This window comes from Solanum dulcamara, chromosome 1 (assembly GCF_947179165.1).
Source record: "Solanum dulcamara chromosome 1, daSolDulc1.2, whole genome shotgun sequence".
Lineage (NCBI taxonomy): Eukaryota > Viridiplantae > Streptophyta > Magnoliopsida > Solanales > Solanaceae > Solanum > Solanum dulcamara.
This window is the reverse complement of record NC_077237.1, coordinates 31,997,428-32,023,333: the sequence shown is the minus strand read 5'-3', so window position 1 is coordinate 32,023,333 and position 25,906 is coordinate 31,997,428. Positions and strand designations below refer to the sequence as shown.

At 40.0% G+C, this 25,906-nt stretch overlaps 1 pseudogene; it reads right to left on the bottom strand.

Annotated features, from left to right (window-relative positions):
- Positions 1–3,092: 3,092 nt before the first annotated feature.
- Positions 3,093–3,212, bottom strand: LOC129904325 (5S ribosomal RNA; annotated as a pseudogene).
- Positions 3,213–25,906: the final 22,694 nt, after the last annotated feature.

The window sequence follows — 25,906 nt, the reverse complement described above, 5'->3', positions numbered from 1 at the left end:
TTCCCGATATTACTTTTGAGACAGCCCATAATGGCATTTAGAGGACACTCAAGATGACCACACCATTACTCGGGTCCTCAAACAAAAGCTTAACTTTCTTATTCGGTCGAGTCTCTGATAATGATTTAAATTGCATATAGTTACTCACGACTCAACTCGTGTATACTGTAACACTTCTTTCACCGAGTCCCGGGCCAGGTACGTTGTCGTGCACAATTCACTGTATTGTTCACCGAGCCCCTCACTAGAGGGCCGGGTACCTATGTATATATATGATGATGTGTTGTAATAAGGTGGTGATGGCGCCGAGCCTATGATGGTCCTACAGATGTGATTCACTGGACCCCTGAAAGGGCCAGCTATATTGTATAAATTGAGCATGCATGCTTTTGTGATTCACAAAGTACAGGTACATGTCTTCGATTTGAGAATTTTTTCCCCTGCTTCTCTATTTTGAATATACATCCAGTGTATTATGTTACATTTTACATACTCATTACATATGTCGTACTGAGCCCCTTTCTCGGGAGGCTGCGTTCATGCCCGCAGGTACAGATACAGATTTTGGGAGTCCATCAGCTTATGATTCCATGAAGCTCAGCTGGAAGAGGCTCCATTGTATCGGGGCCTAGTTTTTGATACTATCCACTGATGTATAAAAATTATTTTATCCATTCAGGGGTACGGCGGGGGCCCTGTCCCGCCATATGTTGTCATTTATATGTTTAGAGGTCTGCAGATGTGTATATGTGGGTTGTATATGTCAGTTTGATTTAGGTAGGTCTAAATGATATATGATATATGTTATTATGTTATGGAAGCCTTGTCGGCTTGCGTGCCTTATCAATATTATGATACAAACAAAAAGGGCTACAGATTTATGAAATGTTATCACCCAGTAGGTCTTTATTATATGATATTGTTTATTTATAGTTCAACGTGACCACAGCTGATAGATATGTACATGGGGTGTCCAGGTCGGACCCCAGTCGCGGCTTACGGGGTTGGGTCGTGACAGAAGTGGTATCAGAGCAGTTCGTCCTCGGAGTGTCTACAGACCGTGTCTAAAAGAGTCTTGGTTATCGATGTGTTGCGCGCCACATCTATAAATAGGAAGCTATAGGACATTTAAGATGTTACCTTTCTTCTACATCTGAGATCGTGCTATAGATCTGAGTCATAGAAAAATTCCTTATACTAACCTTGGATCTTAACAGAAGGGAAACACCAATAGAAGGAAGTAATTGACGACATGGAAAGTTACGAAGCATGCAGGTAAGTAAAGTAAAGTCACGAAAGATATCCGTCGGGTAAGGTATTCAAATATAAAGTTGAAACCTGAAAGGAAAGCAGACAGAAAGTACAACAGATGCAGTTTGAAGTGGACATATGAGGTAAGTCCAGTATTTTTATATTATTGTTGATGTTAAAAGCCCTGTGTGGCTGCGATATGAGATGACATTGAAAGCCCTGTGCGGCTGTGATATGATACGTATATAAATATGTTGGCCCTGTGTGGAATTGTTGGTATTTTCTGCGTGCAGGTTTTGGGATAAGTAAGAAATGTAGAGGAAACTCTGCCGAAATTTTCCTAGAACAAGGAAAAGAAAATGAAGCATAGATTTTTGAGATGTCTGAGAAATTGATACCAAATACCCCTACTGTGTTTAACTAAAGCTGTAAAAGGTATCCTTCAGGTTGCCGACAAGGGGCACCCTTTTCACTTGAAGAATTTTATTTCAGAGGAACAAAAGCTTATTTAATTAGTAAAGTTCAGACTACGGTATCTCCAACTGTATTTGTACTGTAGGAATATAAACAGAGGGCTCAGGATGAAGGATAAGATGTTCTGTGAATGAGTTTCACTCTTTTGAAAAAAAAATACCAAGCCCTCAACTCCTAATTGTAAATTAGACGAGTTGTTCATAACTCGAGGATAAACTCCGAAGGAGACCAGGTAGGTCAAGTACAAAAAAAAAGTACTGTGATGTTTAAGAGGTTTTGATTTCTTCCAACAATGATTGGATAATGATTTATGATAACCGTTTATAGTTCTCCACCGACTAATTAGGGAAAGAGCTTCGAACAGAAGCACTACAAAGAGATGTCAGGAACTGAATGCGAATACGAATTAAAAGGGGGATATATAAGTATGAATTGAACAGTGTGATACGAGTATGCAGGGATAAAGTGGAACCACTAGTAAGACACACGTAGTACGCGTTGACTAAGTTAAAGTCCTGCGTTGAGAATGCAGTAAGAGCATGGGGCTTACGATACAAAAAAATAATGTGTGTACACAACGTCACCCCAAAAATAGTGGAACCCTTAAGGGACGAGGATGGAAAACTTAAGGAATAAATGACGCAACTTTTATTCGCCCCAAGAAGCAAAGGATATAGGTTGGGACAAAACCACTACTTCGAGAAAACCGGGAATAGTTGTCGTTAAAATGCTAGCACTGCCTAATGGAAATTGGAACAACTACAAGTACAAACAGCGGAAAGTACGAGTACCCTCTAAAGGGGGGAAGTTAATAAGAAAATGGCAAAAGTAAGGTGAAAGTAATCGATATGGGAATATATTTGAAATGGGCATCTAAACTTCAATAAGATATCTGGCCGAACAAGTTAGAAAGGTCCAGAAGCTACCAATAATTGGATAGAAGCCAGAATGCTACATAAGGCAGCGATAAGAAGTTGTGATGAGACCCTGAACAACATAACCCTAGAAGGCTGCTGCGTATAAAAATAAAAGAGTGTAACCATGAAAGGATATCAAATAATTCAATAGACACTACGAAGGAGAATGATGGCATGCTAGACCAAAAGCCAAAACGTTGGTCATAGAGTTAGTCGCAAATGATGTTGCGATAGATAAATAACCAAAGGAAAAGGAATAGAAAGCCTCCTATAGTAGTAAATGAGGAGAACACAAAGGGAATGGAGGATAGTGGAGCTAAAGGTCTACGCCGACACTGGATGCAAGATAACAGATGAAAGGACAGGGCAAAATATAAAGACTCGTGAGACAATGCTGAGCTAAATCTAGAGCTAAGTTGAGTGCCTGCACCTCATGGAAAAGGTTATAATGAAACGCGACATGAAGACTTCCCATGGAGGTCACCCATCCCAATATTACTCTCACCCCAACACGCTTAACTTTAAAATTTTGATGGAACTTAATGCGTTAGTGCTGGTGTGATCGCGCAAGATGGAGGAATCTGAACTAGCGACGGAGAAACGATATGAGATTATGTACCCAGAGTATTATAAGATACGTTAAGGCAATTGTAACAAGGGATTAAGCAAAACAAGAATGATTAGCTTATTGATAATTGACGATGCACTCGAATGCCACAGCTCTTCAACATAGAGCTAGTTAATGAGAGGGAAACCGTAAAATGGCTATATGGGCCAATGGGCGATGGAATTTCGACACCACTTGGTAGCCAACTCTGAGGGCAGAAAAGCAGAACCCAAAAGATAAGGGTACCAGCTGATGTAATTTTCGAATGACAGGAAGTAGTGCCCAAGGTCGAAAATCCCACAGTATGACCAGGACTACAAGGCTCATTTTGCACTCCAGCGCCAAATAACTCTAGAGGGAAGGTTACTCGGAGAGTAACTATATTATCCCCTGCTCCTTCGATCAAAGGTTCCTACTCCACCGAGAAGGTGTAAAATTGTAGAGTAAAAGAGTGGTAGGACCTTACGGAGTCCCCACAGCTATTGTCCTAGGCAAGGGAGCCCGAGTTGTAATTGATTATCGAGAGACACAAAGATAGGTTAAGCTAAATTACCGAGATGGAATTAGTGCTACGGGTGGAGTAAGACATGGCCACGAGTGGACCAAAGATCTACCCCAACATCGAATGTAGGATAAGGGAGAAAAAGGCAAGGTAAAATATGAGAACTAGCGAGGTAACTCTAGAATACTTCTTGTATCCTCTCATCATCTTGTAAGGAAGAAAATGACACAGGATAATGTGTCTAGAGGATTACAAGCGGGGGTAAGGGAAATTGTTAAAGGGTCTAAGTAAAATTGGCATAACTAGTTGGTTACTACAGGATAGCGAGTTTCTATGCCAAAATTCTGTCAGAACTATACTAGATAATATTAGAATAAGCATATAACAACTACGAGAGACATTATATGAGGGGACTAACCCTCACTAGAGGGCCGGGTACGTATGTATATATATGATGATGTGTTGTAATAAGGTGGTGATGGAGCCGGGCCTATGATGGTCCTACAGATATGATTCACCGAACCCTTGAAAGGGCTGGCTATATTGTATAAATTGAGCATGCCTGCTTTTGTGATTCACAAAGTACAGGTACATGTCTTCGATTTGAGAATTTTTTCCCCTGCTTCTCTATTGCGAATATACATCCAGTGTATTATGTTACATTTTACATACTCAATACATATGTCATACTGACCCCCTTTCTCGGGGGGCTGCGTTCATGCCCATAGGTGCAGATACAGATTTTGGGAGCCCGTCAACTTAGGATTCCATGCAGCTAAGCTGGAAGAGGCTCCATTGTATCAGGGCCTAGTTTTTGATACTGTCCACTAATGTATAAAAATTGTTTTATCCATTCAGGGGTACGACGGGGGCCCTGTCCCGCCATATGTTGTCATTTATATATTTATAGGTCTGCTGACGTGTATATATGGGTTGTGTATGTCAGTTTGATTCAGGTGGGTCTAAATAATATATAATATATGTTATTATGTTATGGTAGCCTTGTCGGCTTGCGTTCCTTATCATATTGTGATACAAACAAAAAGGGCTATAAATTTATGAAATATTATCGGCCAGTAGGGCTTTATTACATGATATTGTTTATTTACAGTTCAATGTGACCACAGCTAATAGATATGTACACGGGGGTCTAGGTCAGATCCCAGTCGCGGCCTATGGGGTTGGGTCATGACACACACGACCCCCGCTTCCTACGGTTAAATATTTGGGGAAAATGGAAACTAGAAACCCTATTTTGATATCGTATTTTTGAATAAGTCGTTTGGAGTTTATGTTGTATATGGTTGGTGTGAATTGCTGCAAGTTGTTTTTGTTGGTTGGATGTAGGTCTTAGGGACCTAATTAGAAATTTGGATAGGGCACACTATAGGGGAGGTGCTGCCCAATTTTCGTTAATGCCTTAACAAACTAAAGAACTAGTCGAGGAAATGACTAAGGAAATTGATTCGATTAATACTAAGGTGTAACCTAAGATGATGTAAAGATAAGAGTAGTTGATATTCGTATTACTTTCATATTGAATAGGTTCAGAGGACGACGAGACGAGCAGGATAAAGAGTAACTCCCAAGAGGTATGTGAAGCCTATCCCTTCTCTTCTTTTAGCATGTCGTAGAGGTAAGTAAAAAATGATGTAATCTCTAAAGTGATTCTATTCCTAAGTGTCTTTTATTCAGTTTTGAATGTTGAACTTTTATGATAGTTAAGCTAATTTCTTTGAATCTTTTATACACTTAGGACTTAGTGAATATATTGACTCCTAGTCATAAAATTATTCAAAGACGAGTACTCTGGAATTCTTAAGTGAATAGTCTTACTTTGGTATAGGTCTAGGGACCTTGAGATGTAATTAATGTAGCCCCTAATGGCATTTAGAGGGCAGCTAGAATGATGATACTGCTACTCGAATTCTTAGACAATAGCTTAATCCTCTTATAGAGCTGAGTCTCAGATAATGATTTAAACTGTGTTTTGTTTCTCACTACTCTACTTGTGTATACTGTAACACTTCTTCTCCGAGTCCGAGGCCGGTTGTCAAATTCATGCAATTCATTGCATTGTTTACCGAGTCCCTCGCTAGAGGGCCGGTATCAGTATGTATATATATGATAGCCTGGGGCCTGATACTGATACTATGATGATGTGTTGTAATAAGGTGACGATGGCCTGGGGCCTGATACTGATACTATAATGATGTGTTGTAATAAGGTGACGATGGCACAGGGACTAATACTGATACTACATATATGATTCACCAGACTCCTAACGGGGCCGGCTATATTGAAAATTTGAGCATGCATGTTTTTATGATTCACAGAGTATTGGTACATGTTTCTGATTTGATAATTGTTTCCCCTTCTTCTCTATTTTGGATATACCTCCAGTTGTACTATGTTACGTTTTACATACTCAGTACATATGTCCTATTGACCCCCTTTTCGGGGGGCTGCGTTTATGCCCGCAGGTACAGATACAGGTATTGGGAGTCCGACAGCTTAGGATTCCACGCAGCTCAGCTGGAAGAGGCTTCATTGTATTGAGGCCTAGTTTCTGATATTGTCCACTGATGTATAACATTGTGTTATCCATTCGGGGGTACGGCGGGGGACCTTTCCCGCTATATGTTGTCATTTATATTTTTAGAGGTGTGCAGACATGTATATGTGGGTTGTGTATGTCAATTTGATTAAGCTTGGTCTACATGAGATATGATATATGTTATTTTGTTATGGCAGTCTTATCGGCTTACGTGCCCTATCATGTTGTGATACAAACAAAAAGGGCTACAAGTTTATGAAAATATTATCGCCCAATGGGGCTCTGTTATATAATATTGTTTTATTTAAAGTTCAATTTGACCACAGCTGATAGTTGGGTATACGGGGGGTCCAGGTCGGGCCCTAGTCAAGGCCTACGAGGTTGGGTCATGACAGAAGTGGTATCAGAGCAGTTCATCATTGGATTGTCTGCAGACCGTGTCTAGTAGAGTCTTGATTATCGATGTGTTGTGCGCCACATCTATAAATAGGAAGCTACAGGACATTTAGGATATTTCCTTTCCTTCACATCTGAGATCGTCCTTTAGATCTGAGTCATAGAAAAATTCCTTATACTAACCTTGGATCTTAACAGAAGGATGACACCAACAAAAGGAAGTAATTGACAACATGGAAAGTTACGAAGCATGCAGGTAGGTAAAGTAAAGCCACGGAAGATATCTGTCGAGTAAGGTATTGAAGTAGAAGTACTATTGAAATGTAAAGTTGAAACTTGAAAGGAAAGCAGATAGAAAGTGCAACAGATGCAGTTTGAAGTTGGACATATGAGGTAAGTCTAGTATTTTTATATTATTGTTGACGTTGAAAGCCCTGTGTGGCTGCGATATGAGATGACATTGAAAGCCCTGTGCAGCTGTGATATGATATGTATATATATATGTTGATCCTGTGAGGCATTGTTGGTATTTTCTGCGTGCAGGTTTTGGCGTAAGTAAGAAATGTAGAGGAAACTCTGCCGAAATTTTCCAAAAACAAGAAAAAGGGAGTAAACCATAGCTTATAACATGTCTTGGAAGTTGATACCGAGTACCCATATTATGAAAAATTAAAGTTGTAAGAGGTACTCTTCAGGTCGTCGATAAGGGACACCCTCTTTACTTGGGAAAATTTGTTTCGGAGGAACAAAAGCTTATTTAAGTAGTAAAGTTCAGACCACGGTATTTCCAGCCGTATTTGTACTGTAGGAATATAAACAGAGGGCTTAGGGTGAATGATAAGATATCCCGCGAACGAGTTTCACTCTTTTTTGAAAAAAATACCAAGCCCTCAACTCCTATTGTAAATTAGACGAGTTTTTCATAACTCAAAGATAAACTCGGAATGAGACCAAGAGGGTCAAGTATTAAAATGAGTACTGTCATGTTTCATAGATTCTGGGTTCTTTCAACAATGGTTGAAAAATGATTTGTGATAACAGTTTATATTTCTCCACCGACTAATTGGAAAAAGAACTCCTAACAGAAGTATCTCAAGGAGATGTCAGGGACTGAATATGAATACGAATTAAAAGGGGGATATATAAGTATGAATTGAATAGTGTGATACGAGTATGCAGGGATAAAGTGAAACCACTAGTAAGACGCACTTAGTACGCGTCGACTAAGTTAAAGGCCTGCGTTGAGAACCCAGTAAGAGCATGGGGCTTAAGATACAAAAGAAATAACGTGTGTACACAACGTCGCCCCGATAATGGTGGAACCCTTAGGGGACGAGGATGGAAAACTTAAGGAATAAATGGCGCAACTCCTATTCACCCCAAAAAGCACAGGATATAGGTTGGGATAAAGCTACTACTCCTAGAAAACCTTATCGTCGGAATATTAGCACTGCCTAATAGGAATTGGAATGACTATAGGTGCTAAGTAATTCTTTGAAACAGAAAAAGTAGAAGGTGGCCTTGGACGAGTTGTCCCCTGGGTCACATTATTCAAGTATCGATTAGTAGACAAGACATCACATTAGATATGGAAAGGTTCTCATCGCTTCGTAATTTAGTCAAGGCTCCGTATGCACATAGTCAGGTATAAAATATGCAGATAGATGGAGACATGATGCAGTATCAAATAGATTGGTGAAAGGAATTGGACAAAAATTGAGATTGGACATAGAGATGTAGAATAAAGTACAGACAAATGAAAGTATGAGTACCCTCTAAAGGGGGGGAAGTTAATGAGAAAATGGCAAGAGTAAGGTGAAGGCAATCGATATGTGAATATATCTGAGATGGATGTCTAAACTTCACTAAGATATCTTGCCGAACCAAGTTAGAAGGGTCCGGAAGCCACCAATAATTGAATGGAAGCCAGAATGCTGCATAAGGCAGTGTTAAGAAGTTTGTGACAAGACCCTGAACAACATAACACTAGAAGGTGGCTGCGTATAAAAATAAAAGAGTGTAACCATGAAAGGATATCAACCAACTTAAGAGACATTACGAAGGATAATGACAGCATGCTAGACCAAAAGCCAAAATATTGATTATAGCGTTAGTAGCAAATGATGTTGCGATAGATAAATAACCACAGAAAAAGGAATACAAAGCCTCCTATGGTAGAAAAAGAGGAGAACACAAAGTGAATAGAGAATAGTAGAGCTAAAGGTCTACGCCGTTACTGGATGCAAGATAACAGACGAAAGGACAGGGCAAAACATAATGACTCGCGAGACAACGCTAATGTAAATCTGGAGCTGAGTTGAGTGCCCCACACATTATGGCAAGGATTACAATGAAATGCAACACGAAGACTTCCCAAGGAGGTCACCCATCCCAGTATTACTCTCGCCCCACCACGCTTAACCTTGAAATTTCTGATGGAACTTAATGTGTTAGTGCTGGTATGATCACGTGAGATAGAAGAATCGGAACTAGCGGCGGAGGAACGACATGAGATTATGTTCGTGGAATACTATACATTACGTTAAGGCAATTATGACAAGGGCTTAAGCAAAATAAGAAGGATTAGCTAATTGCTAACTGACGACACATTCAAAGGCCACAACTCTTCAACATAGTACCAGTTAATGAGAGAAAAACCACAGAATGACTATATGGGCCAGTGGGCGAGGGAATTTCGACACCGCTTGGCAGCCAACTCTGAGGGCCAAAAATAAAAACCCAAAAAGTTAAGGTTACTAATTGATATAATTTATGGAAGTCAGGAAGTAAGACCCAAAGTCGGAAATTCCATAATATGACCAGGACTACAAGACTCATTCCACACTCCATTGATAAATGACTCTGAATGGAATGTTACCCGTGGATTAATGATATTGGCCCCTTCTCATTTGAGCAAAGGCTACCTACTCAGCTGAGAAGGTATAAAATTATAGGGTGAAGAAATGGTAAGACCTTACGGAGTCCCCATAGCTATTATACCAGGCAGAGAAGCCTAAGTTACAATTAACTACCGAGAGATGCAAGGATAGGTTAAGCCAAACTATCGAGATGGAATTGGTACTATGGGTGACATAATACATGGCCACAATTGGGCCAAAGAGCTCCCCCGACATCAAATATAAGATAAGAGAGAAAAAAAAGCAGAGTAAAACATGAGGACTAGCAAGGTAACGCTAGGATACTTCTTGTACCCTCTCATATTCTTGTGAAGGTAAAGAATGATACAAGATAATCGGTCTAGAAGGTTACAAGTGGGGGTAAGGAAAGTGGTGAAAAAGTTTAAACGAAATGGGTAGAATTAGCTGGTTACTACAGAGTGGCGAGTATATACGCCAAAATTCCATCAAAATTATACCAGATCATGTTAGATAAAGCACAGAACGACTATGAGACCTATTACACGAGGGGGCTGAAGCATTATTCAGTAGCCAACCCTAAGGATTAAAAAGCAGAACCCAAAAGGTAGAATGCCAGTTAAAGTTCTGGAAAGAGTCGAGAAGGACTATACGAGGCTAACGATTCCCAAGTTATCAACGTCATTACGCACCCATTTTATACTCTATAAGAGTAGGGTGCTATATGGGTTATTGTGAGTAGGATAATGAATCAGCCCATTTGTTTCCAATCAAGAGCACCTATGCTGCTGAAATTAGGGGGAGTTATAGAACATGGAGAATGGTAAGGTTCCGTGAGGTTTCCCCAGTTAATATCTCAGATAGAGGGACTTTGATTATGGTTAAATTCTAGAGATCAGTCCAAGAAAAGATCGGGAGCACAAAAAGGTCTTCGTACCGCATTCTTCCTCGAATTGTTGAACATACTAAGCATACTATTATATGGTTGGCTTTAGGAGCAACTAAGACGATCGTCCACCACTTATTAAGATTACCTACCATAATGGCTACCACTTTGGTATCCCAATGTCTCTATACAAGAGTGGTAGAGTAAGATGTGTAAGTCCCCTATTGGATGGGTAGATGTTAGAAAGACTAAGCTAAGAAGGCCCCGACATGATTAAGTAAGCTATTGACTAAAAGCCCAGAGTTAGTAGGAATGATATACAAATAATCGATGTCGACATAAAGAGTTCAAGTTGATGATTGGATGTTCATAATAGGGTCACCTAGAAAAGGAACTTGACCTAGAATATGTTAGACTGTATCAAGTTACTCGTAAGGTGGGCAACATGACTGGTAAGTTGAGCTTACCACCTCATTTGGAAACTATACGCTCAATCCATCAAATAAGAAGGCTTTGCAAGGGTACTGGCGAGTCACCCAGGGTATATTCCATAGATGAGGTCCAGGAGATGAAATCTCATGAGGAAAAACCTATCGCCCTCTTAGATCGGCAAACTGGAAGATTGTAGACTAAAGACGTGCCTTCCATTCAAATACGGTGGAAAAACCAAACCTAGAAAGAGGATGACCGGGGAAACTAAAGAGAACATGAAACACAAGTATTCGCACCTGTAACCGATGTCTATAGGTAACTCCAAATCTTGAGCACTCGTATGTTAATAATATAGATGGAAATGTATGTGCTAGCATAAAGGAAAATAACCCCTCTATAATTTATATAAAGTCTCAAAGGAAGTTGCTTTTAACATTCGGGGATGAATGTTCTAAAGGGGGGAAGGATGTTACACCCCACATCTTTGAACTCGGAAGGTTCCTTAAGTTACATAGAAGCTAGTATGTGAGCCACTTAAGTTACGACCCTATTGAACAACTCTAAGAAGGGAGAATGTGACACCTCATGGTAGGGAAGGTTGGAAATAGGATCAAGAGAAGTCGAAAGGAGTTGGAGGCCAAGTAACGAGTCGTAGGACTCGACTTATCTACATAAGCTACTAATTTAGAAGTCTTACATATGTGAGTTACTTGATTAAATACAAAGCTTACGTAGCAAGGGTTTCATAGGCTCTTAAAGTGAGACGAGATTACGAATGAGAATACGAGCCCACAAGGAAGGAAAAAAATTGCGCGGGGCAGCCAATGGGAGGTTGACAAGTGGTAGCCCCTAAGCAAGCAGGTGACCCACCTGATTGGGGTCAAGTAGGTGACCCACCTTCTTGGGAGAGCTGGGCCCCACTGCCACGTGGCAGCCTCTCCTTGCTTGCATGGATACGGTGGCCCAATAGGGGGCTGGACACCTGTCCCCCTTAGGGGCTGAGATATGTCGCCTCCTAGGACCAACAATATACATGTATATCATGTAATATGTTCAGTTTGTATTCACAAACTGCAGCAGCAACAAAGGAACTAAAAACCCTAAGCTAGAGAGAAAAAGAGGGCGGCCAAGGGAAAACAATTAGGTAAGTCCCGATTTTGTTCCCTAAATTAATTATCTAGCATATACCACGATGATATGGAGGTATTAGAAGTATAAAAGCATGGCTAGTTGCAGCAAAAATCGGATAGCAAGCAGCCACGGCGTTCAAGTCGCACAAAAAAAAGTTCCGAGGCATAATTTTAGCTAGATTTGGCCAATTTTGGGTAAGGTACGGCTTATCCTTTAAATTTGGACTTTATGGTGTTATTATAGGTTGTATTAAACACCTTGTGGGCTGCTGGAAGTTGGAGAAAAGTCGCAAAAAGTTTGACGTTCGGAATAAACTAAATTGAAGTCGCTATAGTTGAATTGTTGTCGAAATAAAGTGTTGTTCTTGCGAGGTGCTGCTGCAGGGGTGGGGATTGTGGTTGAAGGGTCTAAATATGTTCTAAATGAGGTGGGGTAGCTTCTGGTAGCAGCCACACGACCCCCCGCTTCGTACGGTTAAAGGTTTGGGGAAAATGGAAACTAGAAACCCTATTTTGATATCGTATTTTTGAATAAGTCGTTTGGAGTTTATGTTGTATATTGTTGGTGTGAATTGCTGCAGGTTGTTGGTTTTGGTTGGCTGTATGTCTTAGGGAACTAATTGGAAATTTGGATAGGGCACATTATAGGGGAGGTGCTTCCCAATTTTCGTTAATGCCTTAACAAACTAAAGAACTAGTCGAGGAAATGACTAAGGAAATTGATTCCATTAATACTAAGGTGTAACCTAAGATGATGGAAAGATAAGAGTAGTTGATATTCGTATTACTTTCATATTGAATAGGTTCAGAGGACGACAAGACGAGCAGGATAAAGAGTAACTCCCAAGAGGTATGTGAAGCCTATCCCTTCTCTTCTTTTGGCATGTCGTAGAGGTAAGTAAAAAATGATGTAATCTCTAAAGTGATTCCATTCCTAAGTGTCTTTTATTCAGTTTTGAATGTTGAACTTTTATGATAGTTAAGCTAATTTCTTTGAATCTTTTATACACTGAGGACTTAGTGAATATACAAACTCCTAGTCATAAAATTATTCGAAGACGAGTACTTTGGAATTCTTAAGTGAATAGTCTTACTTTGGTATAGGTCTAGGGACCTCGAGATGTAATTAATGTAGCCCCTAATGGCATTTAGAGGGTAGCTAGAATGACTATACTGCTACTCGAATTCTTAGACAATAGCTTAGTCCTCTTATAGAGCTGAGTCTCAGATAATGATTTAAACTGTATTTTGTTTCTCACTACTATACTCGTGTATACTGTAACACTTCTTCTCCGAGTCCCAGGCCGGTTGCCAAATTCATGCAATTCACTACATTGTTCACTGAGTCCCTTACTAGAGGGCCGGCATCCGTATATATATATATATATATATATATGATGGCCTGATACTGATACTATGATGATGTGTTATAATAAGGTAAAGATGGCCTGGGTCCTGATACTGATACTATGATGATGTGTTTTAATAAGGTGACGATGGCACTGGGCCTGATACTGATACTACATATATGATTCACCGGACCCCTAACGGGGCCGGCTATATTGAAAATTTGAGCATGCATGTTTTTATGATTCACAGAGTACCGATACATGTTTCTGATTTGATAATTATTTCCCCTGCTTCTCTATTTTGGATATACCTCCAGTTGTACTATGTTACGTTTTACATACTCAGTACATATGTCGTACTGAACCCCTTTTCGGGGGGTTGTGTTCATGCTCGCAGGTACAGATATAGGTTTTGGGAGTCCGACAGCTTAGGATTCCATGCAGCTCAGTTGGAAGAGGCTCCATTGTATCGGGGCGTAGTTCCTGATATTGTCCACTGATATATAACATTGTGTTATCCATTTGAGGGTACGGCGGGGGCCCTGTCCCGCCATATGTTGTCATTTATATTTTTAGAGTTGGTCAGATATATATATGTGGGTTGTGTATATCAGTTTGATTCAGCTGGGTGTACATGATATATGATATATGTTATTTTTCTATGGCGACCTTGTCGGTTTGCGTGCCCTATCATGTTGTGATACAGATGAAAAGGGCTACAGGTTTATGAAAATATTATCGCCCAATGGGGCTCTGTTATATAATATTGTTTTATTTACAGTTCAATTTGACCACAACTGATAGTTGGGTATATGGAGGGTCCAGGTCGGGCCCCATTCAGGGCCTACGGGGTTGGGTCATGACACTGATAGAGGGTTTGATAGAAGTTAGCCTAAGAGGGCTAAGTTAGTTGGTTATCCTGGGGAATTTCACAGCGGGCGATTCTAGCAGTTTGGTAGATATTCCTCCCAGCCAGCTCGAAGTGTACCTCCACAGTTTCCAAGTGGATGAGTTGAAAGTGTTAGATATTCAGGGACCGAAAAAGGTTCTAGAGCTTCAGGTATACAGGTGAACCAGAGTTCTCGACAGTTAATACCCCTGATGCCCTAGTGTCCCCATTGTAATAAGCCTCATTTTGGAGAATGTCATTGGACTATAGGTGCTTGCTTTTCTTGTGGACGTAAAGGCCATATTGCGAGGGAGTGTCCATATAAAAGTACTCCAGGTGGTATGGCTCAACCCACTGGGTCAGTTGAGGGTTTGTTTTCTTCTGTGGCTATATGCCTGATGGGGCGGGGAATGCAGATACCAGCAAGCCATGGTAGAGGCCGTAGTGGAGCTTCCAGTTCTAGCAGTCCTTCTAATCATATATATACTTTAGTCAGTAGGTAGGACCAAGAAGCGTCGCTAAATGTGGTCACAGTTACATTATCAATCTTTTCTCAGGACGTATATGCGTTAATGGATCCAGGTTCTACTTTATCATATATATCTCCTTTTGTTGCTAGTAGAATCAAAATTGAGCCGGAGTCAATAGAATCATTTGAGGTTGCTACGCCAGTAGGGGACTCTATTATGGTAAAGTAGGTATATAGACATTGCCTGGTAAATATGTACAGTCATCGTACCTTGCCCAATTTGATTGAGTTAGACATGGTGGAATTTGATGTTATTATGGGTATGGATTGGCTAGCTTTTTGTCATGTCAACGTAGACTATAAAAACAAAATGGGTCGATTTCAGTTCTCAGGCGGACCAATTGTCGAGTGGTTAGGAAATACAGCATCACCAAAGGGTAGGTTTATTTCATATCTTAAGGCAAGGAAAATGATTAACAAGGGGTACATTTATCATTTAGTCCGCGTACACGATCTCGAAGCTGAAGTGCCAACTCTTCAGTCGGTGCCCGTGGTTAATAAATATCCAGATATATTTCCAGATGAACTTCCAGGCCTCCCTCCAGAATGGGAAATAGAGTTCACTATAGACGTACCACCAGATATTTAGCCTATTTCTATCCCCCCGTATAGAATGGCACCCATAGAATTAAAGGGGCTAAAAGAGCAGTTGAGGGACCTACTGGAGAAAGGGTTTATTAGGCTCAGTACATCACCATGGGGAGCACCAGTACTATTTGTGAAAAAGAAAGATGGATCGCTATGAATATGTATTGACTACAAGCAGCTGAATAAGGTAATAGTTAAGAACCAATATCCCCTCCCTAGGATTGATGATTTGTTTGACCAGTTGTAGGGTGCCCAATGCTTTTCGAAGATAGACCTACAGTCAGGCTATCATCAGGTGCGGGTATGGGAGGTGGATATACCAAAAACCGTATTCAGGATCCGGTATGGACATTATGACTTTAAGGTGATGTCTTTTGGGCTGACAAATGCTCCAGCAGTATTTATAGACCTAATGAACCGAGTTTTCAAACCATTTCTGGATTTGTTCATCATCGTATTTATTGATGATATTCTGGTCTATTCACGATCAGAGAAGGAACATGCAGATCATTTACAGGTGGTACTGGGAGTACTTCAACACCAGCAATTGTATGCTAAGTTCTCTAAATGTGAATTTTGGTTAACGTCAGTGGCTTTTATTGGACACATTATTAGAACTGACGGTATTCGAGTGGATACAAAGAAGATTGAGGCCATAAAGGCTTGGACAAGACCTACAACCCCTACAGAGATACATAGCTTCTCGGGATTAGCAGGATAATATAGGAGGTTCGTGGAAAGGTTTGCTTCCATTTCGGTGCCCTTAACAATACTGACGCAAAAAGCGGCTAAGTTCCAATGGACTGACGGTTGTGAATGAAGCTTCCAACTGTTAAAAGAAAAATTGACTACGGCTCCTGTCCTCACTCTTCCAGAAGGACCAAACAGCTTTGTTGTCTATTGTGATGCTTCCGGTATTGGATTAGGGTGCATTCTGATGCAACATAGTAGAGTTATAGCTTACGTCTCCCGAGACAACTTAGAAAGAACGAAAAGAACTACCCAACGCATGATTAGGAATTGGTAGCGGTGATCCATGCTTTAAAAATATGGAGACACTACTTGTATAGTGTACATGTTGATATTTATACAGACCACAAAAGCCTCCAATACATCTTTAAGCAGAAGGAGCTAAACCTACGACAAAGAAGGTGGCTGGAACTACTGAAGGACTATGATATCGACATTTTATTCCACCCAGGGAAGGCAAATATGGTGGCGGATGCGCTCAGCTGTAAGTCAATGGGTAGCTTGGCCGAGGTACAACTAGAACGGAAGGAGATGATCTGTAAGATCTGCCCTCTTGCCAGCCTTGGAGTCCACTTAGTTGATTCGGGTAATGACGGGGTTTCTGTTCGAGGAATTACTGAATCCTCCCTCATGGAGAAAGTAAAACGATGTCAATACCAAGACCCTGTTCTAGCATAATATAGGGATGAAACTCTCCAAAAGGGAAAGACTCTATTTGAAATCATGGCCGGTGGGATACTATGATATCAAGGCAGAGTTTGTGTACCGAAAGTTGCAGGTTTACGACAGAAAGTACTAGGAGAAGCTATCATTACCCAACCCCGTAGGCCGCGACTGGGGTCTGACCTGGACCCCTTGTATACCTACCTATCAGCTGTGGTCAAGTTGAACTGTAAATAAAATAATATCATGTAATAGGGCCCCATTAGGCGATAATATTTTCATAAACCTGTAGCCTTTTTCGTTTGTGTTGTAACATGAAAGGGCATGAAAGCTGACAAGGCTGCCATAACATAATAACATATACCATACATCATGTAGACCCAGCTAAATCAAACTGATATACACAACCCACATATATATGTCTGCAGACCTCTAAAAATATGAACGATAACATGTGGTGGGATAGGTCCCCCGTCGTACCCTTGAATAGACAAAACAATCTTATACATCAATGATCAGTATCAAAAACTAGGCTCTGATACAATGGAGCCTTCTCCAGCTTAGCTGAGCGGAATCCCAAGCTGATGGACTCCAAAACCTGTATATGTACCTGCGGGTATGAAACGCAGCCCTCCGAAGAAAGGGGGTTAGTATGATATATGTACTAAATATGTAAAACATAACATAATACAACTGGAAGCATATCTGAGATAGAGGAACAGGGGATAAGATATCAAATTAGAAACCTGTACCTGTACTTTGTGAATTATAAAAACAAGCATGCTCAAATCATATCATATAGCCGGCCCCTTTCGGGGGTCCGGTGAATCACCTCTGTAAAACCATCATGGCTCCAGTGCCATCACCACCATATTATAACACATCATATATATATATACATACGTATCCCGGCCCTCTAGTAAGGGGCTCGGTAGATAATGCAGTGAATTATGCATGATGACTATTCCCAGCCCGGGACTCGGTGAAAGAAGTGCTACAGTATACTCGAGTAGAGTAGTGAGTAACTATATGCAATTTAAATCATTATCAAAGACTTGACAAAATAAGATAGTTAATTTTTTGTTTGAGGACCCAAGTAACGGTGTAGTCATATCAAGTGTCCTCTAAATGCCATTATGGGCTGCCTCAAAGGTAATCTCGGGGACCCTAGACATGTATTAACATATGGCCAAATCATTTATGGAATCAAAAACACTTAGTCTCGTACAATCTTTAAGACTTGGAGCCTATACATTTGTTACCTCTTTAACATATAAAAGTTTCCGGGGAAATAGTTCAACTACTATCAGAGTTCGATATTCAAAAGTAATTAATAGATGTTTAAGAATGGAGTTACCTCAGTTTAGATCAGATTTAACTTACAACTAAAACAAGGACATGCCCCAAAAGAAGAAAGAGAATAAGCTCTATATAGTTTGTACTTTCCTTCAGGTGATCTTCATATACATATTTCGTACCCGGCCCTTCATGGGGCTCGGTGAACTATTATGGCATCGTAATCTCATTTTTGTATCAAATACATCTCAATGGAAATGAGAGATAGCTTCCCATACATTACATTCTGACACATAGAAGCCCTACTAGGCAATACTTAATCTTCACAGGAACTCTAATACTGAACAGTGGATAGGGGTTATGAGGTGTACTCGGAATTCTGGGAATGGAATTATCCCCGCACTTTATATACAATTAACTTAAGGCTAAACATTGCCAAAAGGAAAGAAAGATAGTTGTATGAACTTATACCAAAACATGTCGAGAGAAAGCTTTACATACCTTTTATGAGTTACTCTTTATCCCGTTTGCCTCGTCATCCTTTAGACCTATTCAACATGGAAGTAATGCGAATATCAACCACTCCAGACTTTCTAGCACTTTCAGTTGCACCTTAGTATTCATAGAATCTATTTCCTTATTCGTTTCTTCGACTAGTCCTTTAATTAGTTAAGGCGTTACCGAAAATTGGGCAGCACCTCCCCTATAATATGCCCTATCCAAATTTTCAATTAGGTCCCTAATACCTACAGACAACCAACAACAACAACCTGCAGCAATACATACCAATAATATACAATATAAACTCCAAATGACTCATTCAAAAAGATGATATCAAATAGGGCGTCTAGTCTTTATTCTATAACGCCTTTCATTATACGAAATGAGGGGTCGTGTAGTTGCAACCAACAATATCCATAACTTTTTTATAATACATTTAGACCCTGCAACAATACATTACACCCCTGCAGCAACAACTCACTCAAAACTATCAAAATGTGAATTCTGGACAGCTTACTGTTTTACCTTGTCGCTTCGTTTCGAAGGGGTAATGGAGGGAAAAAGGATTTAAGTCCTTCATGAAAGTTATAGACATGCATCTTAGGGTCGCATACAATTTAGAATCACCCCTACATCAATTTTTACAAATTGATATGCCCAAAACACCACCAGCAGTCAGTGTAAGATTTCCAAAACCAAAATCTGGACAGTACCTCCTCTACACTTCATCACCCTTTTTCATGAATATAAACGCCAAAATGGATTTTAAAGTCTAAATGAAAGTTATAGACCTATGAAATACCTTTACAAAAAATATTTAATCACCCGAAACTAATCTATACACAAGCAGTTATACCAATATTACTAACAACTGTCGCCTCTAAAAATGGGTTTGTTAACTAGTTTTTAACGTTTTCTCTCTTTGTTCTTTCAACTTTCTCTCAAGTTCCAAGCTGAAGAATTAATTTTGTAGACATTGTAAGATACATATATACACCTCCACATATTGATGAACACCGTAGATAATTAATTCACGAAGGAAAATCAGAACTTACCTTGAAAAGGAGCCATCCGTAGCTATGTTCCTTTGGTCTCAAGCTTTTTCAGCTTTTGGCTAAGTTTTAAGATAAGGAATAAATTCCTTAGTCCCTTGACATACATATATAGGGTGGATTTGGAGGTGACATGTGTCAGCCTCATAGGGTGACATGTGTCAGCCCCATAGGGTGACATGTGTCTAGCCCTTATTGGGCCACATATGCATGCTGCCAATAGGGTGCTGCCACGTGGCAGTGGGGTCCACCTCCCCCAAGCAAGTGGGTCATCTACTTGAACCCAAGCAGGTGGTTCACCTGCTTGCTTGAGGTGCTGCCACGTGTTGCCTTTTTCTCTTCACTGTGGGTTCGTAATCTCGTCTTATTTTAAGAACCCGTGTAATCCTTGCTACTTAAGCTCGACGGTACTCAAATAGCTTAAGTGTGTAGGACTTCTAAGTTAGTAACTTACGTAGGTAAGTCGAGTCCCACGACTCCTTACTTGGCCTCCAACTTCTTCCGACTTCTCATAACCCTATTTCCAACCTTCCCTACTATAGGGTATCACATTCTCCTTTTCTTGGAGTTGTTTGATAGTGTTGTAGCATATACGACTCACATGATAATGTTCAAGGAATTTATGAGACATTCCGAGTTTAAAAAGGGTGGGGTGTAACATCCTTCCTCCCTTTAGAACATTCGTCCCTTAATGTTAGACAAAACTCCTCTTAGTACCTTATACAAATTGTAGGGAGATTCTTTTCGATCTTCTTAACACATAATTTCCTACAAGCACTTCATATACGTGTTTCAAGAGTCAGGGTTACCTATAAATATTAGTTACAGGTGTGAATACTTGTATTTCATGTTCTCTTCAGTTCCTCGATCATCCTCTTTCTAGTTTTGGTTTTTCCATTATATCTTGATGGAAGGCACGTCTTTAGTCTACAATCTTCCAGTTCGCTGATCCAAGATGGCGATAGGTTTTTCCCCACAGGATTCCATCTCCTGGACCTTATCTATGGAATATGCCCTAGGTGACTCGTTAGTATCTTTGCAAAACATTCCTATCAGATGGACTGGGCGTATAGTTTCCAAATGAGGTGGTAAGCTCAACTTACCAGCCATGTTGCCCACCTTACGAGTAACTTGATACAGTCTAACATATTTTGGGTCAAGTTCCTTTTCTAGGTGACCCTATTATGAACATCCAATCATCAAGTTGAACTCTGTATGTCGATGTCAATTATTTGTATATCATTCCTGCTGACTCTGGCTTTTATTCAATTGCTTGCATAATTATGTCGGGTCCATTGGAATACTGGAGTAGTAATTATTATTGTAGGCAACTTGATAAGTGATGGATAATCATTCCGGCTACCTTTGAAGTTAATCTCCCGGCTTGTGACATATCTTCTAGCGTCTAATAGTGCGCTCAGTCTATTTAGTAGCTCGAGGGAGAAATGCGGTACTAAGACCTGTCTGTGCTCCTGATCTCTTCTTGGATTGATCTCAAGACGTTAATTATAATTGAAGTCCCTTTATTTGAGATATTAGTTAAGAAAACCTCATGGAACCTTACTACTTCCTTGTCATATAACTTCACCTAGTTCCAGCTGCATATGTGGTCTTGCTTGAAAGAAAATGAGCTAATTTGTTAGCCTTCTCACAACAACCCGTATAGCATCCTACTCTTGAAGAGTTTAACATAGGTGTGTAATGATGTTGATAATTTGGGAATCCTTAGCCTCGTATAGGCCTTCTCATTATTTTGTGTCATTCTTTACCTTTACAGGATTATGAGAGGGTACAAAAAGTATCCTATCATTACCTCGCTAGTCCTCATGTTTTACCCTGTCTTTTTATCCCTTATCCTACACTCGATGTCAGAGTAGATCCTTGGTCCACTCGTGGCCATGTCTTACTCCACCCGTAGAACTAATTCCATCTTGGTAATTTGTCTTAACCTATCTTTGTATCTCTCGATAGTTAATTGCAACTTGGGCTCCCTAGCCTAGGACAATAGCTGTGGGGACTCCGTAAGGTCCTACCACTCTTTTACTCTACACTTGTACACCTTTTCAGCGGAGCAGGTAGCCTTTGATCGAAGGAGTAGGGACTAATATCGTTAATCCACAGGTAATATTCCCTTCAGAGTCATATGTTGATGGAGTGTGAAATGAGTCTTGTAGTCCTGGTCAAATTGTGGAATTTTCAAACTCATGTATTACTTCTTGTCTTTCATAAATGATATTAACAGGTACCATGTTGGGGAACTGTGGCGCTCAAGCACGCCATTAGTTCGGAATTTAGCTAATCCTGCTAGTTTCCCTTAAGCCATTCTGACAATTCCCTTATCCTAGGTACATAATCCCATGTCGTTCCTCCGCCACTAGTTCAGATTCTTCCATCTTGCGCGACCATACCAGCACTAACGCATTAAGTTCTATCAGAATTCCAAATTTAAGCTTGCTGAGGCGAGAGTAATATTGGGATGGGTGACCTTCCTGGGAAGTCTTCATGTCATGTTTCATTGTAATCCCTGCCATAATATGCGGGGCACTCAACTTAGCTCAAGATTTACCTCAGCGTTGTCTCGCGAGTCTTTATGATTTGCCCTGTCCTTTCGTCTGTTATCTTGCATCCAATATCGGCGTAGACCTTTAGCTCCACTATCCTCTATTCACTTTGTGTTCTCCTCAATTTCTACCACAAGAGGCTTTCTATTCCTTTTTCTTTGGTGATTTATCTATCGCAACATCATTTGCGACTAACTCTATAACCAATATTTTGGCTTTTGGTCTAGCATGCTTTCATTATCCTTCGTAATGTCTCTTAAGTTGGTTGATATCCTTTCATGGTTACACTCTTTTGTTTTTATACGCAGCCTGCTTCTAGTGTTATTTTGTTCAGGGTCTTATCACCATCTTCTCAACGCTGCCTTATATAGCATTCTAGCTTCCATCTAATTATTGATAGCTTTTGTACCTTTCTAACTTGGTATGGCAAGGTATCTTATTGAGGTTTAGACGTCCATCTCAAATATATTGCCATATCGATTGCCTTCACCTTACTTTTGCCATTTTCTCATTAACTTCCCCCCTTAGAGGGTACTCGTATTTTCCTATGTTTATACTTTGTTCTACGTCTCTATGCCCATTCTCAATTTTTGTCCCATTCCTTTCCCCAATCTATTTGGTACTGCATCAGGTCCCCATCTTCCCATATATTTCATAACTTGATTATATGTGTACGAAATCTTGGTGAAACTACAAGGTGATGAGAACCTCTCCATACATAGTGCAACATCTCATCTATTAATCGGTAATCTAGTAATGCGATCTATGGAACAACTCGTTCGAGGCCACATCCTACTTATCTTCATCAAAATTTAGTTAGTACTTGTAGTCGTTCCAATCCCAATTAGGCAGTGCTAGTATTCCGACGATAACTATTTAAGGTTTTCTTGAAGTAGTAGCTTTATCGCAATCTATATCCTTTGCTTCTTGGGGCGAATAGGAGTTGCGCCATTTATTCCTTAAGTTTGCCATCCTCATTCCTTAAGGGTTACACCATTTTTGGGGCGATGTTATATACACGCGTCGTTTTTTTTTGTATCTTAAGCTCTATGCTTTGACTGCATTCTCAATGCAGGCTTTTAACTTAGTTAGCTCTACCAAGGGCGCCTTATTAGCGGTCTTACTTTATCCCTGTATAATTATATCACACTGTTCAATTCATATTTAAATATCCCCCTTTTAGTTTGTACATATATTCAGTTCTTGATATCTCTTTGAGGTGCTTCTGTTCGAAGCTCTTTCCCCAATTAGTCGGTGGAGAACTATAAACTATTATCGTAAACCATTTTCCAACCATTGTTTGAAGAATCTAGAATCTCTTAAAAATCACAGTACTTCTTTTAATACTTGACCTACCTGGTCTCCCTCGGGGTTTATCCTCTAGTTATGAACAACCTATCTAATTTACAATTAGGAGTTGGGGGCTTGGTTGTCACGACCCAACCCCGTAGGCCGCGACTGGGGTACGACCTTGACCCCCCGTACACATATCTATTAGTTGCGGTCATATTGAATTGTAAATAAGATAATATCATGTAACAGAGCCCCACTAGCTGATAACATTTTCATAAACCTGTAGCCCTTTTCATTTGTATCACAACATGACAGGGCACGCAAGCCGACAAGGCTGCTATAATATAATAACATATATCATATATCATTTAGACCCAACTGAATCAAACTGACATACACAACCCACATATACACGTCTGCAGACCTCTAAACATATAAATGACAACATATGAAGAGATAGGGCCCCCGCCGTACTCCTGAATGGATAAAACAATTTTTATACATCGATGGACAGTATCAAAAACTAGGCCCCAATACAATGGAGCCTCTTCCAGCTGAGCTGCATGGAATCCTAAGCTGACGGACTCCCAAAATTTGTATCTGTACCTGTGGGCATGAACGCAGCCCCTTGAGAAAGGGGGTCAATACGACATATGTACTGAGTATGTAAAATGTAACATAATACACCGGAGGTATATTCGAAATAGAGAAGTAGGGGAACAGATTATTAAATCAAAGTCATGTACCTGTACTCTGTGAATAACAAAAGCATGCATGCTCATTTATACAATATAGCTAGCCCTTTCAGGGGTCCGGGGAATCACATCTGTAGGAACATCATAGGACCGGTGCCATCACCACCTTATTACAACACATCATCATATATATACATACGTACCCAACCCTCTAGTGAGGGGCTTGGTGAACAATGCAGTGAATTGTGCACGACAACGTACCCGGCTTGGGACTCGGTGAAAGAAGTGTTACAGTATACACGAGTAGAGTCTTGAGTAACTATATGCAATTTAAATCATTAATCAGAGACTCGACCAAATAAGAAAGTTAAGAATTTGTTTGAGGACCCGAGTAACGATGTAGTCATCTCCAGTGTCCTCTAAATACCATTATGGGCTGTCTCAAAAGTAATCTCTGGGACCCTACACATGTATTAACATAGGGCCAAATCATTTATGAAATCAAGAACACTTAGTCTCATACAGTCTTTAAGACTTGGAGCCTGTACATTTGTTACCTCCTTAACATATAAAAGTTTCCAGGGAAATAGTTCAACTACTATCAGAGTTTGATATTCAAAAAAAATTAAGAGATGTTTAAGAATGGAGTTACGTCAGAGTTCAGATCAGATTCAACTTACAACTAAAACAAGGACATGCCCCAAAAGAAGAAAGAGAATAGGCTACATATAGTCTGTACTTTCCTTTAGGTGATCTTCATATACATATTTCGTACCCGGCCCTTCATGGGGCTCGGTGAACCATTATGGCATCGTAATATCATTTTTCGTATCAAATACATCTCAATGGAAATGAGATATAGCTTCCTATACACTACATTCTAACACCTAAAAGCCCTACTAGGCAATACTTAATCTTTACAGGAACTCTAATACTGAACAGTGGATAGGGGTTATGAGGCATACTCAGAATTCTGGGAATGGAATTATCCCCGCACTTCATATACAATTCACTTAAGGCTAAACATTGCCAAAAGGAAAGAAATATAGTTGTACGAGCTTATACCAAAACATGTCAAGAGAAAGCTTTACATACCTTGTCTTAATTATTCCTTGTCCTGCTCGCCTTGCCGTCCTTTGAACCTATTCAACATGAAAGTAGTATGAATATCAACCCATTTTACTTTCCAGCACCCTAGGTTACATCTTAGTATTAATGGAATCTATTTCCTTAGTCGTTTCCCCGACTAGTTCTGTTATTCTCTAAGGCGTCGAAAAATATTGGGCAGTACCTCCCCTATAATGTGCCCTATCCAAATTTACAATTAGGTCCCTAAGACCTACATCCAACCAAAAACAACAACCTGTAGCAATTTACACCAACAATATACAATATAAACTCCAAACAACTTATTCAAAAATATGATAGCACAATAGGGCGTCTAGCCTTTATTTTGTAATGCCTTTCATTATACGCAACGATGGGTCATGTGGATTCAGCCAGAAACACCCTAACCCATATTAGAACATATTTAGGACCTTCAACAACACATCACCCCCCTGTAGCATCACCTCACACGAACAACACTATCCTTCGATGACAATTTAACTATAGCAATTCCAATTTAGTTTATTTCGAACGTCGACCATTTCTATGACATTTTTAAACTTTCAGAAGCATAAAAGGGGTGTAATACACCATATAACAACACC